We start from the raw sequence: 5,761 nt of genomic DNA on the forward strand, positions 1-5,761 counted from the left end.
CCACTCCTGGATTACTTTGGTACCTCCCTGCTAGACTTATAGCAAGGCACACATCAGGTCTGGTACACAGCATTGCATACATGATAGAGCCTATGGCTGAAGCATAGGGAACATCTTTCATTTTCTCTCTATCTTCTGCAGTGGTCGGGCATTGAGTCTGACTCAACTTCACACCTTGTAACACAGGCAAGAATCCTTTATTTGCTTGATCCATTTTGAACTTCTTCAAAATCTTGTCAAGGTATGTGCTTTGTGAAAGTCCAATTAAGCGTCTTGATCTATCTCTATAGATCTTTATGCCTAATATGTAAGCAGCTTCACCGAGATCTTTTATTGAAAAACTCTTATTCAAGTATCCCTTAATGTTATCCAGAAATTCTATATCATTGCCTCTAGGGCATATTTCCTTCAAAAACTTCGTGTCCCTTGTCTCCTGTTACCATCCGGCCTAGACGCACAGTTCGGGACCTCCTACCCGAGATCCGCCGGTTTTGACACCGATAGTGACTGTGTAACATCCCAAATTTTTAATTTGGAATGTTATATGGAGCATGAGCATTTTGTGTAATTTGATCATTATTTGAATAATTTGAAGTGTTTATGATTGCTTTTCATTATTAAAGTGTTAGAATGACAACCTATACAAAATTGCAATTTGCATATTACTGTTTAACCGAATAGTAGGAATATTATCCCTATATTGCATTTTGAGTAATTTAATTATGTCAATGCATCTAAATAAGTAGGTGCACACAAACTAAGTTAAGTGCGTAGTTTTTTTTTTCTAGACCCCAACTAATAAGTTTGTTGTGTGAAATTGTTATTTTATGTTTCCCTTAACTTTCCTACACTTAGTGCATTATTATAGTAATCCTAATCTAATTAGCTCACGGGGCTTAAGCCACTCTTATTTCCTAAGCTAGCTACGCATACGAGCACAGCGCTACGAGTTGGACCTACAATGCACGCAGCACCGGCCCAGGTCCTTTTCTCTTTTGTGTTTTTTTTTCAATCTCTTCATGACCCCGGTCGTCCTCAACCTCTCGTCAGACTCAGGCAACGAGCCAGCGCCCGCACCCCACTCGCGCCCGACCCCTCCCCTCCTCTACCTCGCCCCAAATCCGCTCTGAACGGACCCCCCACTCTGCCCTAACTCCTACTCTTCCGTTACCCGCACTAAACCGCGCCCTAATGGCCATTAGAACACCGGAAACAGCCGCCATGAAGACGACATAATTCCGACGACGCCCTGCAACGTTCCGACCTCCCCTGCATCCTATAAAAGGCCTCCTCCCCTCACAACTCTCTCCTTGCCCGAACCCCTCTCCTTCGGGAGCTTATACCCCTACCCATCGTCGTGAATTGCTCACCGGAGTTGCGTGACGCTGGTGCTGTTCGTGGAAGGTTCCGGCAAGTCCGAGGTGAAGCAGACATTCTAACTCTTCCATCCTTCATATCTCGACCTTGGGCATCATCCTAACATGTCGATTCTTTGTTTTTCTAAGCCGGAGTACGCATCTGGTCGGAGCTCCGCCCAACTCCGGCGACGCATCACGGTCACCAGAGGACGGTTCCGAGCGCGTTTTGGTGTTCAGCAAGTTTTCCTCGACTTCCTCTACTCCGTCCACCTCTCTTTCGTTGCCGAAGACATCCGCATCATCGAGCGAGAGCACGCCAAGTTTGTTGTCCATCGCCGGCCAACTCCTCCGGTGAGGCCAGCCCTCTTTCTGTAAAAAAAAACCGAAATAGTATTAGCCTATTGAATTCTGCCACGTTGCGACTCTTTTTCTTACCTCGCTTCTTTTCCAGAAATTTAGCCCAACTTAGAAAAATCACATCTTTTAAACCGCTTATCCAAATTTGACAAATAAGATATCCCTGGATAGCTGAGGACCTCTAGTTTATTATAAAAAAATTGAAATATCACTTTTACGCTAATTAAAATTTCGTTTTGATTTAAATGATAATTTGAGTATTTTTACTGAATCTTTTATTCTGTGAGTGATATGAAAAAGTTTTACATATGAAAATTGGTTCTTGGAATCATACCAATCTGCTAGAACTCATAGAATATTTTTTTAGTAAGGTTTAGTTACTGTTTTAGCACAATACATAATTTTGACCTTCATTGATTATCGTTTAATAAACTCGTTAAACTAAAAAAAATCATTGTTAAAACCATTAGATTTATCCGTAGAAAACCTTTCTGGTTAGTTGTTGTCGTCATAAAAATTTAGAGTTATAGGATTATTAATTAGTTTATTAACATGAACTATAAACCATACATAGGAACCGATCAAAGTGCATAAACTCGAATCATATGGATATACTGGCTAGGGTTGTTTGGCATGAATTGTGTGTTGGATGGTTTTTCTTGCTCACTTGTTATGTTAATGTTTGATATGTGGAGTGACTTACTTAAGTACTTTGTTGCGTTAGATTGCGACGAGTGCGAAGGCGAATTCTACGAGGAGGTAGAACCGGGTTGCTGCGAGTCAGAAGGCAAGTTGCAACCTTGACCATATTTATCCCGTGTTTAATTTTGCATTGACTTTCAAAGCAAGTAGTATGCATGTGTAGGGTTTTATATCGTTGTTTTTGCAAATATTTGCTAGTAGTAAAGCCCTAGGATCCAATGCTATTGGACTATACACTTAGCCATGCTTGTAGTTGGGGGTGGACCAAATATTTTGAAAATTATAAACTTGTTCCCTTGGAACAATGATTTAGAAAATATTTTGAAAAAGCAAAAACTATATTATTATTTTTTTACTTCTACTCCCTGGACAGAATGGTATGACGGGAGCGTCTACAAGTGATTGCGTCCATCGGGGTCTTGCAGTGAATGCGCTCGACTGGGGTCTTGCACACAGGATTTTGGTGGGGACCGCCGTCCAGGGGAATGAGATCTTCCAAGTACGGTTTGATGTAGCTTCCAGTACAGCCACATGCTACTATGGGCTCTGCCTTGGCTTAGTACTAACGGGAAACCCTTACCTCAGGACCGCCATCGGAGAGGGGCTTTCATTGCCTAAGTTGCGGGCGGCTTGGTCAGGTATAGGGGGCTGTTACGGAAAGGCTTCGTCACAATCTCCTCCTAGTCGTACACCCAAGTGTGTAGCGGTGAACGGGGTTGGTTGTGTCATGTGGGGAACGTGTACGACCTCTGCAGAGGGTTTAACCTAATCGATTAGCCGTGCCCCCGGTTACGGAGCAATTTTGAGCAACTGAAGACTTGGACTGAAGAAGAATCTCCCCTCTCTTTTCTCAAAGCTATTTTATAAAGGGTTAGGTGGAAGTTAAACACAGTGGGGTGTTTTACTTCAACCTGAAGGAGAAAATTATTTTTTTTTGTGAATCTTGGTGCGGATATCCAAGTATTCACTTAAACTCTATGTTTTAAAAAAATGTTTATCAAAACTCATTTTATTTATTTTGTTTATATTCTAGGGAAAAAATGGCTTTTCGCAAATAAACCCTAGACACCAACCCAGCAAGAATATTTGTTATCACTCTTGTTGCAACTTGCGAGTACATTCAAAGTACTTACCTGTACGTGTCATGTGCAGATGATGAGTGACGAGTTAGGGCTACGGAGCTACACTTAACTAGCCTTGTGGCGATTGATGGGCTCGGGATTATTATTATGTTATTTGCTTCCGCTATGTAACTCAGCCTTCAGCTGAGAGAGTTGTAATAAATTGAACTTTGGAACTTCGATGTAATAAAAGGACGTGTGTGCTCGATATTCATATTTGTACTGGGTGTGCTAGCTTTTGATCCAGGGATAGCATAGAAAGCTCAGAACATTTGGACCCCATGGGTTCAGATCGTTACAAAATGGTATCAGAGCCTTACGTTGACTGTAGGACGTGGTCCTAAAAATGGAGTAGAATAGGAGACCTAGGAAAAGATTATTTATTAGTTATTTACTAGGAATACTCGTATTCTATTCTATTCTTTGCTGAACCTCTCCTAATTTCAAACTTGTAGATGGAGCACCAAGTTTTGCGTGAAGCTAAGGACTTTCAGGGTATCCTTTTTGGCTCCTTGTTCTTGGCACTGCTTGAGGTGCTGAAGTTGCCGATACCTGAAGTCAAAGTGTGGTGCAAGGAGGGAGGAAGCTACTGGAACCTTTGCGTCCATGTTCCGGGACGCAAGAAGCCAAAAACTAAGGACATCTCCATCTTGGACATTGCCACGACGAAGAAACAAGCAATCAACAAAGCCATGCATGAGGTGGTGACTAGACTTACCTACCTATATCAAGAAGAGTTGCATCGGCTAGGAGTCCAGACCTTTGGAAAGCGAACCGCCACCGATGAGTTCCCGTGAAGATGCTCAATAGGACAAACGTGGACTTGCAAACCGCACACATATTCAGCCTGGAGCGTTACATCCACAATTTGGAGGGAAGCTTGGTGGATTCTCTTCAGAAGGTCAAGCAACAACATGCGGAAATTGACACGCACGACGACATGGAGTACAAGTTCGAGACTCAAGAGTTTGAGATGGAACAAGTACGTGAAGATGCAGATGAGCAACGAGCAAGGGTTAAAACCCTGGAGAAGGAGAACCTAGAGTTGCGGGAAGAGCTGCGAAAGATGAAGGCCCGAGAAGTGGTGACGGATGATAGGATTTATAAGCTCCGCAAAGAGAGGGAGTACTGGAAAACCCAGTATGAGGAAGCCCTTGATAGAGGAGCGGAACTTCAGGAAGTGGGAGAAAATGGTCCCTTCATCAGCAATGATAATGAATGGGACGGTACTATGACCATGGCAGCTGAATCACGCATCGGTCTGAGTTAGAATTGACCACCATGTTGAATAAACGTGTTTCGGTAGAGTACTTGACCGTACCAGAGGTTGTGGGCGGCAGTACCTAGGCTCGTTTGAATAAGTGGACTATGTGTGACTGCCATGAATTGCTTGAGATCTGTTGTGTTGCATTTTTTTGTGTATACATGGGGGTAGCTATATACTTAGGATTTCTATCTTCCATTCCTCTACCTTATCTTGGAACCTCGTCAAACAGATGCCACCGAGACGTGCACCATCCGGAGGCAACAACAACAACATACCGCCTAGCATGGAGCAGTTACTGCAGGCGCAGACACAACTTATCCAGCTTCTGACTCAGAACATGCAGAACAACAACAACGCTGGGGGACCGCCACCACCACCTCCACCACCTCCCGTAGACAGACTTACCCGGTTCTTGAGGCTGCGACCTCCAACATTCTCCAGTTCCTCTGAGCCCATGGTTGCAGATGATTGGCTCCGGTCCATTGCCAGGAAGCTTGATACTGCTCAATGCACTGAGGTTGAGAAGGTGCGCTTTGCCACACATCAGCTGGAAGGTCCCGCAGCTGCTTGGTGGGACAACTACCTGATTACCTACCCCAATGTTGATGCCATTACTGCAATTCAGGACTGCCTTCCGCAATGTCCATGTTCCAGCCGGAGCAGTGGCTCTAAACAAGAAGGAATTTCGTGCACTTCGCCAACGTTCCCTTTCTGTGAATGAGTATTGGGAGGAGTTCAACCAGCTTGCACGCTATGCACCTGATGATGTGGCGACAGATGCAGCTAGACAAGAGAAGTTTCTGGAAGGGCTGAATGATGAGTTATCTTTTCAGTTGATGGCTCTCACCTTCAACAGTTGTCAGGCTCTTTTTGACAAGGCTCTTATCCTGGAGGGAAAACAGAGGGAGATAGAAAGCCGCAAGAGGAAGAGCAACTTTCATAAGCACAACTCCAAC

General features: G+C 43.9%; 1 long non-coding RNA gene across 1 annotated transcript; it reads left to right on the forward strand.

The window, feature by feature from the left end:
* The first annotated feature begins 1,012 nt into the window (after positions 1-1,012).
* Positions 1,013-2,502, forward strand: LOC123130216 (uncharacterized). The gene is made up of 3 exons (XR_006463758.1): positions 1,013-1,421; positions 1,506-1,709; positions 2,440-2,502. It is a non-coding gene; the product is annotated as an uncharacterized lncRNA (long non-coding RNA).
* Positions 2,503-5,761: the final 3,259 nt, after the last annotated feature.

The sequence above is a fragment of the Triticum aestivum genome, chromosome 6A (assembly GCF_018294505.1).
Source record: "Triticum aestivum cultivar Chinese Spring chromosome 6A, IWGSC CS RefSeq v2.1, whole genome shotgun sequence".
Lineage (NCBI taxonomy): Eukaryota > Viridiplantae > Streptophyta > Magnoliopsida > Poales > Poaceae > Triticum > Triticum aestivum.